The sequence below is a fragment of the Nerophis ophidion genome, linkage group LG11 (assembly GCF_033978795.1).
Source record: "Nerophis ophidion isolate RoL-2023_Sa linkage group LG11, RoL_Noph_v1.0, whole genome shotgun sequence".
Classification (NCBI taxonomy): domain Eukaryota; kingdom Metazoa; phylum Chordata; class Actinopteri; order Syngnathiformes; family Syngnathidae; genus Nerophis; species Nerophis ophidion.
In genome coordinates this window covers 34012871-34034729 of record NC_084621.1, presented here as the reverse complement: position 1 = coordinate 34034729, position 21859 = coordinate 34012871, and positions in this window count along the sequence as shown.

Here is a 21859-nt window from a genome sequence, read left to right as displayed (position 1 = left end):
TTTTTTTAATTCAGTGACTCTTGTCTGTATGTTTGTGAGTTTTATTTTTGTTGTTACTTTTTTTCCTTTCAATCAGTTCGTGTGATTCTCTATCTGCTTATGGTGAAGATAGATTGATCAGAATCAGAATAAGAATAAGAAATACTTTATTAATCCCCAAGGGGAAAATTCAATTGTCAGCACAATCCCATTCAAGATCAGACAAACACTACAGGGAGACAGAACAGGATCGCTGACGGGTCTGCCATCTTCCGGCGCCCCTTACAAAGAAGGTGAGATACAGGTAAACAATGGGAGGGGGGAGGGGTGAGAAGAAAAAAATTAAATCGGTTCTAGACTGAGGCCAAGGGAAAAAACAACTCATAGCCATAGCACACATCCCTCTTACATGTGTGTAAGAGGGATGTGTGATAGATAGATAGTATTTTATTAATAGTACTGTATTTATTCTTTTGGTAGAGTTCCTTCAGGAAAATAAAAAAAAGGTATTTTTTTATTTGCATTTTTTATATTTATTTTTATTTTTGTTTTGTTTTTTGTGGGAGGTGGGGGGTTGAGGACAAAAAAAGTGTCTGTTTTCTCAGTACCTATATTATGATTTCCCCAGCAAATGAATAAATAAATAGTATTATTTTTTTAATTTGCAAACAGCATCTTTTGTTGTGTACGTGAGGACTGGAAGGAGACGACAGTACGAGAGAACTCAGGTTACCAGGTTTATTGGAACCCTGGATGATTGTGTGGGATGTGTATGCTACTCTAAATGTTGGCTGCAGGATTAAGTGTAAAGTTAATCATGTGAATAATACAAAAGGGTGTTGTATGTGCGTGATGAATGAACCTTCCTCTGATAAAGGAGCGGTAGGCACAAGAAGGATCCGGGGACAGGCAAGAGGTCGAGAGGCAGGCGGCAAGCAAACGAGGTCCGAGTCCAGGCGAGTGGTCGAGGATCGAGGGAGGCAATTGCGAAGAGGAAAAGGAACTAGTCAGCGAGGCAAGACAGGCAAAAGGGACAAAACGAGGCGAGGACAACGAGAGGGAAGCCAGAGACGTATATGCTTACTACTAGGAGTTAACAACGTTCTGGCACAGGATACAAGGAGTGAGTGGACTTTATGCTGCTCCCTTGATTGCTGCCAGGTGCTCTGATGACAGGCCTCCTGCAGCTGCGGCGAAGAATGGGCGTGGAGCGATCGGAGCTACGGGGGCGTGTCTTGGCATGCTGCCAGAAGGAGTGTGGGAATCTGCTGAAGAAGGATCTTGGGTTCGAATCCACGCCGTGACATCTTTAATCTAAAACAACAGATACAATACATTGTGAAACACCATATTTTGAATTTTCATGTCTTAGCTAACAGGTGATTTCCTGGTTCAAAGGGGATGATATAAGATGACAGAACAGTAAGGGATCGAATCCTTATATACCAGTATGAAATATAATACATTAATTTTTTTTTTTAAAGTAAATATATATTTTTATTAAACTATAAGTGAACATTTTGCTATTTATTCTGCTCCGACTTCCATTAGCAAAGACAAAATCCAGGCAAAAACATATAAAATGTTTTGATGAAATGAACTACATCAAAAGGATACAATAAAAAATAAACACAACCTCCTATGAACATAATTTATTGTCAATGTTGTTCATACACTGTAATTGCATGCTAATGTTAAAGGCTTCTACATGGCACACTGATCCCTTTGTAGTAAATTACATGTTTTCACTTTCCACAAAACCCAATGAAGTCATTTAATTGAAGTAAGATTTGTAGAGTTCTGCTTTTTTCTACTATGTATTTTAGAGGCCTACTGAAACCCACTACTACCGACCACGCAGTCTTATAGTTTATATATCAATGATGAAATCTTAACATTGCAACACATGCCAATACGGCCGGTTTAGTTTACTTAATTCCAATTTTAAATTTCCCGCAGAGTTTCTTGTTGAAAACGTCGCGGAAAGATGACGCGTATGATGACTCGTGCGCGTGACGTCTCGGGTTGTAGCGGACATATTAGCCCAGCACCACACACGGCTAAAAGTCGTCTCTTTTCATCGCATAATTACACAGTATTTTGGACATCTGTGTTGCTGAATCTTTTGCAATTTGTTAAATTAATGATGGAGACTATAAATAAGAATGCTGTTGGTTGAAAGCGGAAGATTGCAGCTGCCTTTAGCACCGAGACACAGCCGGTGTTTCTATGTTGTGAAGCTTTAACACAGAGCGGGTCAAGCGAACATGTTTCTCTACGTCAACCAGCAAGTTTTTGGATGGGAAACTTGTGATATCAAGTCAGCTCTTACCGGAGACATCAGTGGATTATGGGACCTCCTCATGTAGCTGTCAAAAAGGCATCTGTGATCTTGGCTCCTCCATTGGTATTCTCTCTGAGACACTGGCGTTCACCGCAGCCATCCGACTTTCAGGTATGACTTTAGAATCTCACTAAAACACTATTAAAACAATAAGCAGATAAGAGATTTTCCAGAATTATCCAAGTAAATATGTCTAATTACATCTGAAACGCTACCACTGCCGCCACCCGGAGCCGTTGCTTTTTCTTTTTTTTTTCTCTTTTTTTTTTAGTGCCTTACTCTAACTTTCCTCATCCTCAAATCTTTCATCCTCGCTCAAATTAATGGGGAAATTGTCGCTTTCTCAGTCCGAATAGCTCTTGCTGCTGGTGGCTATGATTATAAACAATGTGAGGATATGAGGAGCCCTACAACCCGTGACGTCACGCGCACATCGTCTGCTACTTCCGGTAAAGGCAAGGCTTTTTTATTAGCGACCAAAAGTTGCGAACTTTATCGTGGATGTTCTCTACTAAATCCTTTCAGAAAAAATATTGCAATATCGCGAAATGATCAAGTATGACACATAGAATGGACCTGCTATCCCCGTTTAAATAAGAAAATCTCATTTCAGTAGGCCTTTAAGCTGTGTATAAATGCAAAAGACGAGTACTTGCTTGGTTTATGCGAGTTGCATGCCCAGATAACCTTGCTGCATGAAACGGTATGAAACTCCCAATGCATGTGAATAAATAGACGTGTAAACGTGCAGTTAGCGGTTATCACCTGTGATAAGAAATCAGTGGATAGAAACCCGAGGAGGGTGATAGGCAAGGAGAGGTGAAAGAGAGGTGATGATGAGGATGCAGGAGGTAAAAAGGAGGGAGGGGGGCTTCAGGAGAGGGGAGAGATAATGTACTGTAGGCTGATTAATGTCAAAGGCGCTGAGTCCTGAATACTTATGAAGCAGATGTCAATGGAGCTTTACCCTGCAAGGTTACACCAGGGGAGTCTTGGAAGGGGAGATAAGGGGGCCACAACCAAAAAAGGGGGTTGGGTGAGATGCATCCTTTATTCTTCAAAATAATTATAAGTTGTCAAGTAAAGAAGTGATATAATTATTGCCACTGTAAAGTTTACCACCAGTTATTACTTCCATAAACAGGATTAATTTTACCGTATTTTATTTACCGTATCTATCTATAAATCGCTCCGGATTATAAATCGCACCTGTCGAAAATGCATAATGAAGAAGGAAAAAAACATGTACAAGTCGCACTGGAGTATAAGTCGCATTTTTTGGGGAAATGTATTTGGTAAAACCCAACACCAAGAATAGACATTTGAAAGGCAATTTAAAATAAATAAAGAATAGTGAACAACAGGCTGAATAAGTGTACGTTATATGACGCATAAAGAACCAACTGAGAAGGTGCCTGGTATGTTAACGTAACATATTATGGTAAGAGTCATTCAAATAACTATAACATAAAGAACATGATAAACGTTTACCAAAAAATCTGTCACTCCTAATCGCTAAATCCGATGAAATCTTATACGTCTAATCTGTTACGTGAATGAGCTAAATAACAATATTTGATATTTTACGGTAATGTGTTAATAATTTCACACATAAGTCGCTCCTGAGTATAAGTCGCACCCCCGGCCAAACTATGAAAAAACTGCGACTTTTAGTCCGAAAAATAAGTTATTAGTGATTTACACTAAACCTCGTTGTGGCCTGACATGGGCTGTAAAAAATATTTACATTTGAGTGCAGGTCCAGATGGAGTTATTATTTCAAAAACAAATACATAATGGAATGCGTACAAATGAGCATTAGCACTACCTAGAGGACTGGAGTGAAACAGTAATAGTCGCAATGTAGTTTACTGTATACTGTAGTATACTCTTACCAGGGACAACTAATGTACATATATTCTATTTATTTTTATTTCTTTTAGATATACTTTTTTTTGTTTATATTGATTTGATCATTTATTTGTATTTATTATCATAATTATTAATGTTATCCATCCACTTACTTCATTTAAAATACAGCAATAATAAATAAATTATTAAAAACAAAAAACAAAATACCACTATTAAAAAGGAAAGACCCATCCATAGAGGAAAATAAAATAATAATAAAAATAAAAACAAGCTGAAAAGGAGCAAGAAGATTTTTAAAAAAGCTTATCTTCCAGATGACTTTTTTCTTAAGCACTAACATGTTTACATACTTCTGTATACATAATTACCTGATTTATAATCAATTTCAAATACAATACACAATCACCTGAAACACCATCCATTCATCCATCCATCCATCCATCCATCCATCCATCCATCCATCCATCCATCCATCTTCTTCCGCTTATTCGAGGTCGGGTATGGGGGCAGCAGCCTAAGCTGGGAAGCCCAGACTTCCCTCTCCCCAGCCACTTCGTCCAGCTCCTCCCGATGGATCCCGAGGCGTTCCCAGGCCAGCTGGGAGACTGGGTTTTCACCGTGCCCGAAACACCTCCCTAGGGTGGCGTTCAGGTGGCATCCTGACCAGATGCCTGAACCACCTCGTCTGGCTCCTCTCGATGTGACACAACAACATAAAATGTATTGTCATAGTAAGGATGTAATGGTATTGTAGATACTGCGGTAATTTGGTTTCAAAACATTCACATTATTGCCGCGACATGTCTATGAAGGTCCTCATTCATCCAGGTCATTGTCATCTCAGTTCATTCAATCAGTCGCAACTGGACTGCTTGGTTCGTCTCGAAAGACTGCTGCCAACACCCCAAATATTTATACTCCAAAATCAGGAAGGTGTGCCTAGGCAAGGATGATTTTGTCCTATCCTAGTGAGAAAAACAACTGTTTTAATGCAAACAAGCCATCCTTACTGTCAAAGCCAACAACAGTCCTTGAAGTGTAAATTCCTCTTGTTAGCATTGTGGTATTGTGTGGCAGACAGAACGACTACTACCAGTCCAAAATAGTCACAATCATCCACGTGAGCATTCCATTTAATTGTAAACAAATGGCATTCTGGTCACAGAAGCCCAGACCAGCATATTTCTAACTTCTGTAGTTTGTTGGAGGCTAAATTGCAGAGTCTTTTAGGAATGGTTGAAGGGACGGTGTTGTATGTGGGAGACAGGTGGAGTCACAGACCACCTCCTCCGTGCCGTGATGTATGACAGAATAAAACGAAAACTTGGTGAGTGTAGTTTTTTTCTGCCGCTTTTGCATTGGCCGGTATGAAAATTAATGACATGTCCCATAATCTCTTTTCGGGAGACTCTGTCTAAAATTGCCAGTCCAGTCGACCGTCGACACCCACATATATTGTCGCTGTATAGGCGACACTATAAGTTGTACTATCATTCTTCTTTTAAATAAACTGTTCAAGAAGAACAAGTAAGTCCCAAGTGTGCGTCTATTATGTTACGCACCCGTTTTAGACGACACGACATGGGGGCCGTTACACTAACAGACAAACCCTGTCGAAAACATGTTGGGAAAAGATATTTTAAGCCAGCGAGGCTAAACATCAATTTGTGAGAAAAAACAAATAGTGATCCTCAGCAGTGCAAACTTGGCGTTTAAGGGCACATATAAAGGAAAGATCTGGGGCACGATAACCGATGCAGTAAACATGGTGTCAAGCGGCGAGGTCCACAGAGTTGAAGACAATAAAATGAAATGGCGTGTGTGTGTGTGTGTGTGTGTGTGTGTGTGTGTGTGTGTGTGTGTGTGTGTGTGTGTGTGTGTGTGTGTGTGTGTGTGTGTGTGCGTGCGTGCGTGCGTGGGTGCGTGCGTGCGTGTGTGTGTGTGTAGGTGTGCGTGCGTGATTGCATTTCTGTCTGTCTGTCTTATCTATCTATCTATCTATCTATCTATCTATCTATCTATATATATATATATATATATATATATATATATATATATATATATATATATATATATATATATATGTATATATATATATTAAGGGTGTGGGGAAGAAACGATTCGAATACGAATCGTATCTAATACGTTGTGCGATTCAGTATTGATTCTCAAATTTAAAAAATCGATTTGTTTTTTAATTTCATATATTTTTTAATTTTATTTTATTTTTTTAAATTGTTTTTATCAATCCAACAAACCACTACACAGCAATACCATAACAATGCAATCCAATTCCAAAACCAAACCTGACCCAGCAACACTCAGAACTGCAATAAACAGAGCAATTGAAAGGAGACACAAACACGACACAGAACAAACCAAAAGTAGTGAAACAAAAATGAATATTATCAACAACAGTATCAATATCAGTTATAATTTCAGCATAGCAGTGATTAAAAACCCCTCATTGACATTATCATTAGATATTTATAAGAATAAAAAAAAGAACAATAGTGTCACAGTGGCTTACACTTGCAACGCATCTCATAAACTTGACAACACACTGTGTCCAATGTTTTCACGAAGATAAAATAAGGCGTATTTTTGGTTTGTTTAATAGTTAAAACAAAATTACATTATTGCAATCAGTTGATAGAAAAATCTACTACTCGGCTTGCATGTCAGCAGACTAGGGTAGATCCCGCTGAAATCCTATGTATTGAATGAACACAGAAGCGTTTTGAATCGGAAAAATATCGTTTTTAAATTGAGAATCGTGTTGAATCGAAAAAATCGATATATCATCGAATCGTGAACCCAAGAATCGATATTGAATCGAATCATGGGACACCTAAAGATTTGCAGCCCTAATATATATATATATATATATATATATATATATATATATATATATATTTATATATACATATATATATATATATATATATATATATATATATATACATATATATACATATATTTATATATATATATGTCTATCTGTGTTGACCCCAAAGGGAATAAGCGGGAGAAAATGGATGTATATATATATATATATATATATATATATATATATATATATATATATGTATATATATATATATATATATATATACATATATATATATATATTAGGGCTGCGAATCTTTGGGTGTCCCAAGATTCGATTCAATATCGATTCTTGGGGTCACGATTCGATAATATATGGATTTTTTTGATTCGATTCGATTCTCAATTCAAAAACGATATTTTTACGATTCAAAACGATTCTGTGTTCATTCAATACATAGGATTTCAGCAGGATCTACCCCAGTCTGCTGACATGCAAGCAGAGTAGTAGATTTTTTTTTAAAAAAGCTTTTACAATTGTGAAGGACAATTTTTTTATCAACTGATTGCAATAAATGAACCAAAAATATGACTTATTTTATCTCTGTGAAATTATTGGACACAGTGTGTTGTCAAGCTTGTGAGATGCGATGCAAGTGTAAGCCACTGTGGCAACGCTATTGTTTTTTTTTTTTTTTATAAATGTCCTCCTCTCAACTGCTCTGTTTTTTGCCGTTCTGAGTGTTGCTGGGTCAGGTTTGGTTTTGGAATTGGACTGCATTGTTATGGTATTGCTGTGTAGTGGTTTGTTGAGAATGAGAATCGATTCTGAATTGCACAACGTATTCGATTCAAATCGATTTTTTCCCATACCCATAATATATATATATATATATATATATATATATATATATATATATATATATATACAAACCCCGTTTCCATATGAGTTGGGAAATTGTGTTAGATGTAAATATAAACGGAATACAATGATTTGTAAATCATTTTCACCCCATATTCAGTTGAATATGCTACAAAGACAACATATTTGATGTTCAAACTTATAACCATTTTTTTTTTTTGCGAATAATCATTAAGTTTAAAATTTGATGCCAGCAAAATGTGACAAAGAAGTTGGGAAAGGTGGCAATAAATACTGATAAAGTTGAGAAATGCTCATCAAACACTTTTTTGGAACATCTCACAGGTGTGTAGGTTAATTGGGAACAGGTGGGTGCCATGATTGGGTATAAAAGCAGCTTCCATGAAATGCTAAGTAATTCACAAACAAGGATGGGGCGAGGGTCACCAATTTGTAAGCAAATTGTCGAACAGTTTTAAAACAACATTTCTCACGAGCTATTGCAAGGGTGTTTGGGGGTGGTCCCAACATCTGCGGTCCCCTCCATGGTTTCCCATTCTTTCCCAATGGGTTGAGTTTTTTCCTGCCCTGATGTGGATGTCGTTGTGGCTTGTGCAGCCCTTTGAGACACTTGTAATTAAGGGCTATATAAATAAACTTTGATTGATTGATACTGTTATATTTCACATAATGAACAAAAATAAATAAATTCCACCCTAAAAACATTTTATTTCCTCCTCTTTGTTATAGATATCCATCGGAGGAAAAACAAATGCCAAAATGAATCAGCCTTCTCCCTTTCTTTCTCTCTGCGATCCCCTGTGCACGAGCTTGGTAGGTCAGATCACTGTCAAGTTTGCAAATCTTTAGTAGATCGGTAGATTTCTTAAAGTAGTTAAGACAGAAACAATGTTGTTTTTCAATAACAACAATTTTGAAGATGACTAATCTTTGTTTTGCCAAATTTCAAAATAATAAAACCTCGTTTTGAAAAAGTGTCACAAAATTACTTCCTAAAGATGGTGCAAAAGTAATAACATGGAAAGAGAGCACAATTGTGCTCAGTCATGGACTATTGTGTATTAGTGATATCCTGCCTTCTCCTTTTTCTGCACCTGTGTAATCAGTGATTCATCCTCGGCGAGGTGCGGACCCTGTGGCACACCTGCTCGCAATTAGCCCGCCAGTATTTAGGCCCGTCACTGACAGCTTGGCCTTGCCAGTTAATGTATCCTGAACCACTCTTGTGCATGCACCTGCTTCACCTCACCAGACCTAGTATGTTCTTGCTATTTAGTCCTGAATTCCCTAACCTCTTCTCTGTTTGTTTCCCAGCCTCCATGAGTTAAAGGGGATTCTTTTGTTGGACTCTTGCCCTGCTCAGTGCGCCCTGGCTTTTTCTCCGGCCGACCTCTCAGGAACCTATTGTTGTCCAGGTTACATGGTGTGCGCTTCTGCCCCATCGCCCTTAGTTATCCCCTTTGTCCAATTAAAATGTTTTCATTTTTGTAATTCCACCTTGTCTCCTGTCTCTGCATCCTGGGGTCAACCCCCCCCCCCCCCGCCCCCCACCCCAGACTAAGACCATAACATGGACAACACGATACAGATATTTTCATTGTATATCGCAGTGCCTTACCTATCATGAGCTGTTATGTAACACTTGGCGGTGATGCGACATATTTGCAAATACACATAATTAAAAAATATTACCAAAAAAAAAATTCATGGTGCATTATTTGATGCCGTCTGCGCTGCCGGTGGTTTGTTTTTTATGTAAGTTTTACGCTTTCGCTGCCACTCATTGTGTCTTTTTTGGAGCGCAGGCAGGACAGCATAGCCCCCGGCTGTACTACACGCTACGCAGCTTTGTTCTGCTTCTCGAGCTTTTGTACTTTGCACAGAGCGAGCAGGAATAGCAAACTGTGCCAGCTAGACGTTTTGGATGTTTGACTGAACCGTGGATCACCTGAGATCAAACGGTACCCATGTGTCAGCACTTTGAAAAAAAAAAAAAGCTCTGTTGCTCCTTCCAAATAAAGCGCATAAAGAAATAAAAAATAAAAAACACAAAATATGTGGCCTGAGTCAGTGCGTGCCTGAAAACACAACACCGCACAAGGTTGAACATTCATCATAAGCGAGCACATTCAACACCAAAAGGGCATCGCATAGTGCAGCTGCTGTGATTTGTGTCTTTTGAATACAAAGGAGAAAAAAAGTCTATCATGTCAGGTTAAACAAAGGCAGACTTTGCTGATTTGCCCCACTGGGACCAGACTCCTCTGTCCGAGCCCGGCCCTTATTCACGCCGTGTGTTATTGATGACAGAGCTGCGACCTTTCACCCCTGACCTCGACGACCTCTCAGTTAAACACCTCACGTCATTGATGGAAGGTCAAGAGCAGATGTTGCAATGACACGACGACCTCAGGAAATAATCTCCTGATGAACTCCATTGAGATACGATGCAGTCTGTTAATAAGGATTGTTAATGCTGGGCTCCATCTTTCATTCAAGTGAAATGTCTTGTCGTTTTACAGCATAATTGTTCAATTTCACTTCACTAAAACATGTCTTTGCACCCAAATTGCCTCTTCATCAGAATCAATATCAGAAGTACTTTAACATTACATGGAGACAGAACAGGATCGCTGACGGGTCTGCCAACTTCTGGCACCCCTTACAAAAAAGGTTAGAAACAGGTCAACGCTAAGGGGGGGTGAGAAAAAACATATTCAGTTTGCAAATCTTTAGTAAATCAGTAGACTTCTTACAGTAGTTAAGACAGAAACATTTTGAGAATGAGAAATGTCCGTTTTGACAGGTTCGAAAACAATAAAGCCAAGTTTTAAAAAAGTGTCACAAAAATACGTCAAAAAAAAACAAAGCTCAGGCTCCATCCAAATAAAGCGCATAAAGTAATACAAAGTAAAAAACACAAAATCTGTGAATCAGATTCAGAATCAGAAGTATTTTAACATTACAGGGAGACAGAACAGGATCGCTGACGGGTCTGCCAACTTCTGGCGCCCCTTACAAAAAGGTTACAAACCGGTGAACACTGGGGGGGTGAGGAAAAAAAAATTGAGTCTAAGCCTGGGCCCCTGGAGAGGAGGTCCAGACTGAGGCCAAGGGAAAAAAAACTCATAGCCATAGCACACATGTGTGTAAGAGGGAAACATTAAACATGAAAGAATACAAGGGACATTAAAGACATTCAAAAAAGCAGAGCTGATGCAACCAGACATTTGTACATACAGCTACAAAAGTGAAAATATATATATATATATACACACTGTAATGGCCTCCGTGTTGTTCCACACAATCGTTCCACACAAGCATGGCACGAGACAGGAGCAGACCCAACAAAGCAACCAAGAGAGCCGACTCCACCCTTGGCCGCCCACTAACTCTCGGCCAGTGTCCAGTTCGCATGGATGAGCGAGGATGTGTCTAATGAGACCGAGGTGTCCGATACCTGCTCATTCAGCCAAGACACTGTCAAGCTTGTCCGTCCCGGCGCTCAGTGCCAGCACCGCAGGCCTGTCTTTTCATCTGCATCTCCACCCAGTCTCTCCAAACGGACTCTGCTGTGGCAGAGACCCAGCAGCTGGTCTCCATGGCCAAAAGGTTTCCGGGAGGCAGATCCAGAAGTTCACAAAAAAAGCACCGCAGAAGTCACGAAAGTCACTAAAGGGTCCAAAGGGAACCAAGAGCCAAATAAAAAACCTACTTGGAAACAAGGGGGACACATCAGGAACACAAAAGGAGCTCCTGCCAACAGGAGCCACTACAGCGGCGCCAGACCATGTCTACCCAAGCACGCAGGTCTTTTTTTCATGAAATGTTTGTGAAGACATGTTTTTTACACACATACAGTGATTCAGATATTGTCAGTGTCATTAGTAAAAGGGTCAATGGGGTATGGAAAATAAGTTTCTAAGTTCCGCCCATTCATGTTTTGCAACTAATCATGCATTCAATTGTGTAAACATCTGCTTGCCAGTACTCTAAAGGTGTGTACCCAATGTTGTTGTATTTCAATAAACCACCCTAAAGTTACAGTGGGTGTTTGTAGAAGTGCATTGAGCTGTGTGTGTCAGGACTTTGACTTGGATTTGTTTTGCTTCTTCGACGCAGAGGGAATTTGGGACGAGCCAGGCGTGAATAAGGTACATGTTTAATTTGTTTAAACACTATGATACAAAAACAACAAAATGAAAGGCGCGCTCAATGCCATCCATCCATCCATCATCTTCCGCTTATCCGAGGTCGGGTCGCGGGGGCAACAGCCTAAGCAGGGAAACCCAGACTTCCCTCTCCCCAGCCACTTCGTCTAGCTCTTCCCGGGGGATCCCGAGGCGTTCCCAGGCCAGCCGGGAGACATAGTCTTCCCAACGTGTCCTGGGTCTTCCCCGTGGCCTCCTACCGGTTGGACGTGCCCTAAACACCTCCCTAGGGAGGCGTTCGGGTGGCATCCTGACCAGATGCCCGAACCACCTCATCTGGCTCCTCTCGATGTGGAGGAGCAGCGGCTTTACTTTGAGTTCCTCCCGGATGGCAGAGCTTCTCACCCTATCTCTAAGGGAGAGCCCCGCCACACGGCGGAGGAAACTCATTTCGGCCGCTTGTACCCGTGATCTTATCCTTTCGGTCATGACCCAAAGCTCATGACCATAGGTGAGGATGGGAACGTAGATCGACCGGTAAATTGAGAGCTTTGCCTTCCGGCTCAGCTCCTTCTTCACCACAACGGACCGGTACAACGTCCGCATTACTGAAGACGCCGCACCGATCCGCCTGTCGATCTCACGATCCACTCTTCCCTCACTCGTGAACAAGACTCCTAGGTACTTGAACTCCTCCACTTGGGGCAGGGTCTCCTCCCCAACCCGGAGATGGCACTCCACTCTTTTCCGGTCGAGAACCATGGACTCGGACTTGGAGGTGCTGATTCTCATTCCAGTAGCTTCACACTCGGCTGCGAACCGATCCAGCGAGAGCTGAAGATCCCGGTCAGATGAAGCCATCAGGACCACATCATCTGCAAAAAGCAGAGACCTAATCCTGCGGTTACCAAACCGGAACCCCTCAACGCCTTGACTGCGCCTAGAAATTCTGTCCATAAAAGTTATGAACAGAATCGGTGACAAAAGACAAAAACAGGGCTATGAAGCAAAAGACAAGAACCAAGGCTATTACTATAAACATGAAACAAAACACTTTCTCAATGGCATGAATAACAATGAACTATAAACAAAAACAGCACGATGGCATGGCTATGAACAACTAAAACAAAACACTTACTGTGACCAAAAACAAGGGGCATGAATAGCAAGGTGTGTGGCAGGTGATCGAGGGCATGAAGGAGGTGCAGCATAGGTAGGAAGGTTGGTATGTAGGTAGCAAGTAAAGTTCCCCGGCCGAGGAACAGAAAACAAATGACTTAAATACTGGCTTTGGTAATTGGAAACAGGTGTGAGAGCTGAGGACCTGGGCGTGACTAGGAGACCAGGTGGAATTTAATGGGTAACTATGGAAACAAACAAAACCAGGAAGTGCAAAACGGGAAACAAGAGTCCAAAAACGAAACATAACATGATCGAACATAAGACCTGATTCACAGGCATGACAGTGTGAGTCAATACAGAGAGATTAGGGTACATTTTTGTTGATTCCCCTGCAGTATCACACAAAAAGAGAACACACTGCTATTATGTTGCACCTCCAAAACACTGTCCTGTATATTTAGACATGTTTTACATGTTTTACAGTAAAATAGTTTATATTATTTTGTGGGGAGGAGTGATCACATTATTTCTATGACTCAACCGTGTTGAGTCAAGAGCAATCTTATAGCCGACTTTGATATTTGGCTTTCTTTGAGTTTATACAGTATTTCTATTGTGTAACATGGAAGTTACCATTAACAACTGGTGGGTGGCGTGATCACAAAAGGCCCATAATAGCAATAGGAACTTTTCCGTCCCACTTACCCAGTTAAATTAGGTAACTCCTGTGTTTCCACCAAAAACTAACCGGGTAGATTTAGTTCTTCAGGAACCTTTCGGAGTTCCTCCTAGCTAGGTGGATCATTTCCAAGGGCTGTGCTGTCGAACGTTGATTGGTTGAACACAGTCGGCGGCGTTCCTAAAACGTATTTTTCAAACACACGACCACCATTGGAATATATGCGGAGAATTCTTTGTTTCTTTTTTCAGAATCAGAAATACACATTTCTTGTGTATTTGTATTACAAACAAAGAATGGAGAGAAAGGGGAACAAAATAAATGAACTATTTTGGAGTGTTTTTTCTCAGCCGTACTCTTCAAACTATTTTGCAGTTTATTGTTTTTTGTATTTACGGAGGAGTATAAAGTAAATGAAAGTAAATGGCATTAAGTATTTATTTTTTTACATGTTGGTAAAATAGTCAGACCACTCCTCTTGACAAAATTGGTGCAGTTCAGCTAAATGTGTTGGTTTTCCGACATGGACTTGTTTCTTCAGCATTGTCCACACGTCAGGACTTTGGGAAGACCATTCTAAAACCTTTAATCGAGCCAGATTTAGCCATTCCTTTACCACTTTTGACATGTGTTTGGGGTCATTAGCCTGTTGGAACACCCAACTGCGCCCAAGACCCAACCTCCGGACTGATGATTTGAGTTTGTCCTGAAGAATTTGGAGGTAATCCTCCTTTTACATTGTCCCATTTACTCTCTGTAAGTACCAGTTTCATTGGCAGCAAATGGGACAGAATTTTCTTCCAGTATGTTTTAGCTTTGTCCATGTGATGTCAGATGAAACAAAAATTTAGCTGTTTGGCCACAATACCCAACATTACAACCTAAAATTATCAGCCCGGAAGTTGGGTCTTTGGCGCAGTTGGAAGTTCCAACAGGACAGTGAAACACACGTCAAAATTGGTAAAGGAATGGCTAAATCAGGCTTAGAATGACCTACCCAAAGTCCTCACTTAAACGTGTGGACAGTTGTTTTGGCAAACTCTACACAAGGCCAAAGCCTTCACCCAAACAGAAGGGTCTCATGTCCAAATGTGAGTTTGGCTTTATTTCCCCCCAGAGGGCAGAACTGGAATCACAGTCAAAATTTCCCAAAAGCTGAAGACCATCCAGCAATCAGGAAGGCTCTCACCTGATGCATCAAATCCACTCCTTTAAGTCTGCAGCTCCAGCTCAGACTGTAGGCCAACAAACACTGCTCTAGGAGAATTTGCCTAATGCAGTACTGTGTACAGAGCCCAGGGTGGCTTACGGTTTTTCACCTTACAACTATTTAATGAACAAAGGAGACAATCTAGTCCAAAATAAAAAGAGAAACAGAGGTTTGTCTCATCATTGGATTAAAACAAAGAGTGAAGTCCCACTGTAACCCCTGGTCAAAGAGTCAAAACCCTTTTCAAGTTAGGGGTGAGCAAAAACAAACAAAACATAACTTGACAACAATGCTGAATAAAACAAGTCGATGTCAGAAAACCAACACATTTAGCTGAACTGCAAAAATTTTGTCAAGAGGAGTGGTCAAAAAAATTCAACATGTGTGTGCTAATGCACGATCAACGGTGCCTATCCCTGGCCCGCTTCTTCTCACAGTAACCTGGCCCAATACAAAGTTTGCCGCGTCCAGATGTGTCTTTGTGCCGATGCCACTCCGAGATAAACCTTGGCTGGGTTGACATTAAGAGTCGCCTCACATCTTCTCTCCACTATCTCTCCTCGACTGTCCTCTTTCTCCACTTCCTCTAATCTCTCGCTCTATTAGTAGTCTATTTACAGCGTATTCTGTCTACAGCCTGCCAACATGTTTTACTGCTCTCCAGAGCTTTATCAAGCCACTGATAAACTTCACACACATTTACATGCAGGCACGGATGGCGTATTTGAAACGAAAGGTGTAAATTTGCTTTTGTGCACCTGGGTATGTTAAATATATATATATATATATATATATATATTTATATATATATATATATATATATATATATATATATATATATGTATATATATACATATATACTTGGATACATGTATTTTTTTGTGCACAGAGGTATATGTTAAATATATATATATATGCTTGGATACATGTCTGTTTTCGTGCACACGGGTATATGTTATCAGCAGTGTCCCAGTGCGCTCGCCGAGGGCCAGTCTATTTAGTGTTCATAACAAAGCCTTTTACTCAGGCTCCAATCAGGATTAAACCCTTATCAGTGCTCACAGACCACAGGACACAGCCAGCCCGTGTGTGTGTGTGTGTGTGTGTGTGTGTGTGTGTGTGTGTGTGTGTGTGTGTGTGTGTGTGTGTGTGTGTGTGTGTGTGTGTCTGTGTGTGTGTGCGTGCGTGCGTGCGTGCGTGTGTGTGTGCGTGCGCTAGCGGGCGTACACAGGATTATTTTGCACGTTTGGCTTGTATTTTTTTGTGCACATTTGTTTGTGATTTCTTTCCTAATTTGCTGCATTTGTGCACACCGGCGGGTGGAGGTACACAAAGGTGTGTGTTTTGGTGAGTCTTTTGGTGTTGAGTCAGTTTTAAATGCAGATCTCCCCCCCCATTTCCCACCCTGTGGCTGATGTAATTATCATCACCGTATGTGAGATTGTTTGCTGGAGTGTGCTATGAATCATATCTTAGCTTAATTGAACCCAAGGTGAAGAGGGGAAAAAGATATATGGATGAAAGCAAGGAAGAAAGAAGAAATTAAAAAAAGCCGGATGAAAGAACGCAATAAAAACTGAAAGGCAGCGTTAAGAAAGTCGCGAAAATTAATAAACAAGATAAGATGAAGAAAGTCGTATCAAAGGTGGGGTGGAAAAGAATAAATAGCAAAGGAATTCATTAAAGATTAAAGGAAAGCTACAACAAAATCAACAGTTTGTGCTTTCACTTGCCTTGTAGTCAAAGATCTTTAATCTCGTCAACAAGTACGTAATCATGTGACGGATTCAATTTAATAACCATGCGTTGGGGATATGTTTTAATATGTATTATTCACTGTGCAAAACTTCGAGAAGTGTACAGACTCTTTTCAACGTATTTAGGGAGGAGTATAAAGCAGACAGCTGCTTGCTACTCTGACTTTGTTGAATAAATGTGAAATAAAGGAGGCAGTACACGGGTGGAGTGAAAGTAAATGGCATTAATACATGTTGTTACAATTGTTAGTGACATTCCATTTATGTAGTTATTAGCCTCAACCCAAGTGAACAGAAGGCTAATGCTAAAGAGCTAACGCCAAAGCGAAGTGTTTATGTTGTCAGCGTGAGATAAACCCAAACATTTATGCTTTTTATATTGTTGTTTATAGCTGAAATGGACCAAAAGTGACCATCTGACCCTCATGAACTCAACATTAACTGAGAGGACGACTTTCTGACTGTTGGACATTGTGACTTTTTATGAACAATTCGGTATACTTTATTTTTTAAATCATATTGTTTTGTATATTATTGCTTTGTATTTCATTGATTTACTTTTGAGTGAAAGAACTGTTACCTAATATTGTTTGTTTATCCACATGATATCAGGATACAAAATATACTACCTCCATACGCCATCAACCTGATTTTTAACTACCCTGAGTTAAAGTTCCTGAACTTTTGGTGGAAAAGGGCCTATTGATTATATAACAACTACAGCCGTGTGGGCAAATATTATTTATTCTGATCATAATTTGGATTAGAATGTTCCTGTGTACATCGACCGTGAAAATAATTGTCTGATTATGACGTGCATTTTCATGCATCACAACTTTACTTTGACATGTGCACAACATACCGTAATAGGAAAGATGTCTGATTGTTTTTGCTATGGCGCCATCTCTTGGATGAATTTGCTCACTGCAGGTGCTGAAGAAGCAGTTGACTTCCACTCATACTTGCCAACCCTCCTGATTTTTGCGAAAGACTCCCGAATTTCAGTGCCCCTTCCGAAAATATCTCGGGGCAACTATTCTCCCGAATTTCTCCGATTTCCACCCGGACAACAATATTGGGGGCGTGCCTTAAAGACACTGCCTTTAGCGTCCTCTACAACCTGTCGTGACGTCCACTTTTCCTCCATACAAACACATGATATATGCGGCTTTTACACACACACACACTCACACACACACACACACAGACAGACAAGTGAACTCAAGGCATCCTTGGTCAACAGCCATACAGGTCACACTGAGGGTGGCCGTATAAACAACTTTAACACTGTTACAAATATGCGCCACACTGTGAACCCACACCAAACAAGAATGACAAACACATTTTGGGAGAACATCCGCACTGTAACACAACATAAACACAACAGAACAAATACCCAGAACCCCTTGCAGCACTAACTCTTAGCACTAACCGGGACGCTACAATACACCCCCCACCCTCCACACACACACCACCCATCTTCCGAATTAGAATGTCTCAAGGTTGGCAAGTATGCTTCCACTGTAATAAGTTAAAGTTAAAGTACCAATGATTGTCTCACACATACACTAGGTGTGGTGAAATTTGTCCTCTGCATTTGACCCATCCCCTTGTTCATCCCCTGGGAGGTGAGGGGACGACCTACCGATCTCAGGGCGGACACTCTAACCACAAGGCCACTGATCAAACGTATATTTGTGCTTTTTTTGCTTGTCCGACATTGTCACAGTATTAATCTTTTTTTTTTGTTTTGTTCACTACTTTCGTGTTATCTGTCTTATGTGGTTTTTTTTATTCACTGTACACGGAAAAAAGTTTTTATCGCGTAACCTCATTGGGATCATGGGCTAACGGGAGCCTATCCAAACTGACTCCGGAAAAAAGGCGGGGTTAACACACCCTTTACTGGTTAGCTTTCAACCGCAGCAAAAAATGGTATGTAATTTCTTCAAAAAATATATTTTTAAGGAGTTGGAATGCTGTTAAAATGTACACAAAACAGTGCAACATGCACTATTTTGTAAAATCAAACAAGAAAACAACAGGAACATTTTAAGAAATAAAATACCCAAATAAAATGTATGTAATGAGAAAAAGTTTTAGTTATATTAAACCAATAAATATTAATAATAAACGTTTTCATCTGTAACACAAAGTATTTAATTTTAATATGTAAAATGTCTGTTTGTAGCATTTCCATTCACCCATTTTTTACTGCTTGTCCCTTTCCTGGTTGCGGGTGTGGCTGGAACCTACCACAGCTGCATTTGGGCGGTAGGCGGCCTACACCCTGGAAAAGTCGCCACCTCATCGCACGGCCAACACAGAGAGACGGACGACATTCACACTCACTTTCACACACTATGTCCAATTAGTGTTGCTAATCAACCTATCCCTTTGTGCATTACAAAATAAAAGGGCCACCACATGCAACACATTTTCAGTAAGTGGCCCTTGGCGGAAAAAAAATCGGACACCGGTGTGTTACAGTTTCAATTAAAATACATTTTTAATATAATAAGATGTTTTAAATCTGTTAAATATTATACTGAAACATTGTGCATAATGAGTTAAACAACTAGTTTAACACATATCCACAAATTATTTTCTTAATGTGTATTTAAAACAACAGACAAGTTGCAGTGATATTAAAAAACATAACATACTGCTTCACGGTGGCAGAGGGGTTAGTGCGTCTGCCTCACAATACGAAGTTCCTGCAGTCCTGGGTTCAAATCCAGGCTCGGGATCTTCCTGTGTGGAGTTTGCATGTTCTCCTCGTGAATGCGTGGGTTCCCTCCGGGTACTCCGGCTTCCTCCCACTTCCAAAGACATGCACCTGGGGATAGGTTGATTGGCAACACTAAATTGGCCCTAGTGTGTGAATGTGAGTGTGAATGTTGTCTGTCTATCTGTGTTGGCCCTGCGATGAGGTGACGACTTGTCCTGGGTGTACCCCGCCTTCCGCCCGATTGTAGCTGAGATAGGCGCCAGCGCCCCCCGCAACCCCAAAAGGGAATAAGCGGTAGAAAATGGATGGATGGATGGAATACTTGAGAAACTTTAACAAATATTTCACTTGTTAGTTGTTTCTTGACGTCCCCATACTTTTATACATGTAATGTCACCTGGAACCGAAGGAATTGAACCTATTTTTACCCTGCTCTGCACTTTTTTTCATGCTTAATGTAGAACAACTGACATATGGGTGGCATTGTATGGCAAGACACGATAGTGTCCATTGCAGCAAGTGATGCACAACTTTACCAGTAAAACTCATGCATATATAAATAAACTACTTTTTAATATATATCTACTGTAGAGACCACAATGCACCACTTGATTTAGATTTTAAAGTACTGTAAGTGCTCCTAATGCCTTGAATTTTCCCCTGCGTCCATAAATCATGTGTTTTTTGGAGATTTTTGCAAATATGCTCGTTCATGTAGACATCTGATCCTTTCAGCTTGCTTCTCTGCTTGAGCAATGCCATTTTGTTGTTTTCATTGTTGATCTCCATTCTGATGACGATGACGATTTTGCCTTACAGTAGAATGGACGTCTCAATTTTTACATCCACATCCACATACCTCATTTAATTTCAGAGAGTTCGCCGTGTTTGAAAGAAAGAAAGAAAGTGTAAAAAACTGAAATAAACAGAAACAAAAAAATAATGAGGGAACTGTATGAAAAAACCATAGCGATTATTAAAACAACATTTCAAAATGAAAAATTGTGTGTCGGAAAAGGAAGAATAATATTCTCATTATTACTATTATTATTGTGTTTTCACTTAACACTCAGATATAATAATATGATTCTTAATCAACAATATAAACCATAACTACCCAATATTATAACAATATTCAGTATATATTTCATAAAATATAATTTGTTAAAATACATTAATGTACACCTCTAAATATATTTGATATGTTTCCTCCTCTCTGTTGCACCTATCAAATATTCTTTTTTTTTCTTTTAACATTAATTCTTAAATTGAATGATTTTATTGTGAGAAAATCAAAATAAGACACAGAAGGAGCAAAAAAAAGACAAAACGGGATGGAATAAAATAGGAAAGAAACACCCCAAAATGGACAAGCAGTAGAAAATGGATGGATGGCATTAAACTACAGATATCTAATGCATGAGTGGAATACAGTAATGATGATCAGTAGAAGTATAGGTAGCAGTAGCAGTAGTAGTACTAGTATTGTACTACACTAGAGTTGACTTGATTGTTGTGCCTACTGATGGCCTCAGTGCATGACCACATGCTACCATCTTTGTTGTCTCTGTAAGGTCTGAACCCAACGATGCGATTGGCTGTTGATGATGCTCTAAGTGATACAATCTTCAGTAAGGTCTTTGTTGTTATGATAACAACACATCTAATTATGCAAATTGTCGCTCATTCATATTAATGAGGGAGGAGTCTGCGACAGACACAACAATGAGCTGGCAAAATGAGACAACATGGAATCCATGAATAAAAAGCGGACGGACAGTTGAGGATTATTTACATCCATCTGTCCCAAAATCAAAACACACGTTAATGTATTTGCATCTCTTTCTTTGTTTTGAAATAATGTTTGCTCATTAAAGTTTGTAAAACTGAGCTGGTTTGATTTTCCCGCAAAGGAGATGTTTTTTTTTTGTTTTGTTTGCAATAATAGGGTTTTAGGGTCTGTTTGTTGATGTGTTTGTTTGAGCACCTTGTTATCCATTAGCTAAAATTGAATTCAGCATGTCACAGACCTCCTCCAAGGCAAAGCAATTGTTATCAACAATCGCTCATGAGAACAAGACGTAACAAAAACGATATGTGATGCACTTTAGCGACTTGTCAATATATTTAGCGAGCAGAGGTATATATTAAAAGTGAAAGAGAGGTGTATTTTGCAGCATGCATTTATTCGCAAATCAAATGCAAGCCGTCGCATGAGTACAGCATTCGCTGCGACATCCGCCACCACGAGCCCAGGCCGTGTGCATCACCACTATGTGCAGAAAACCTTCAGAAGCATGCA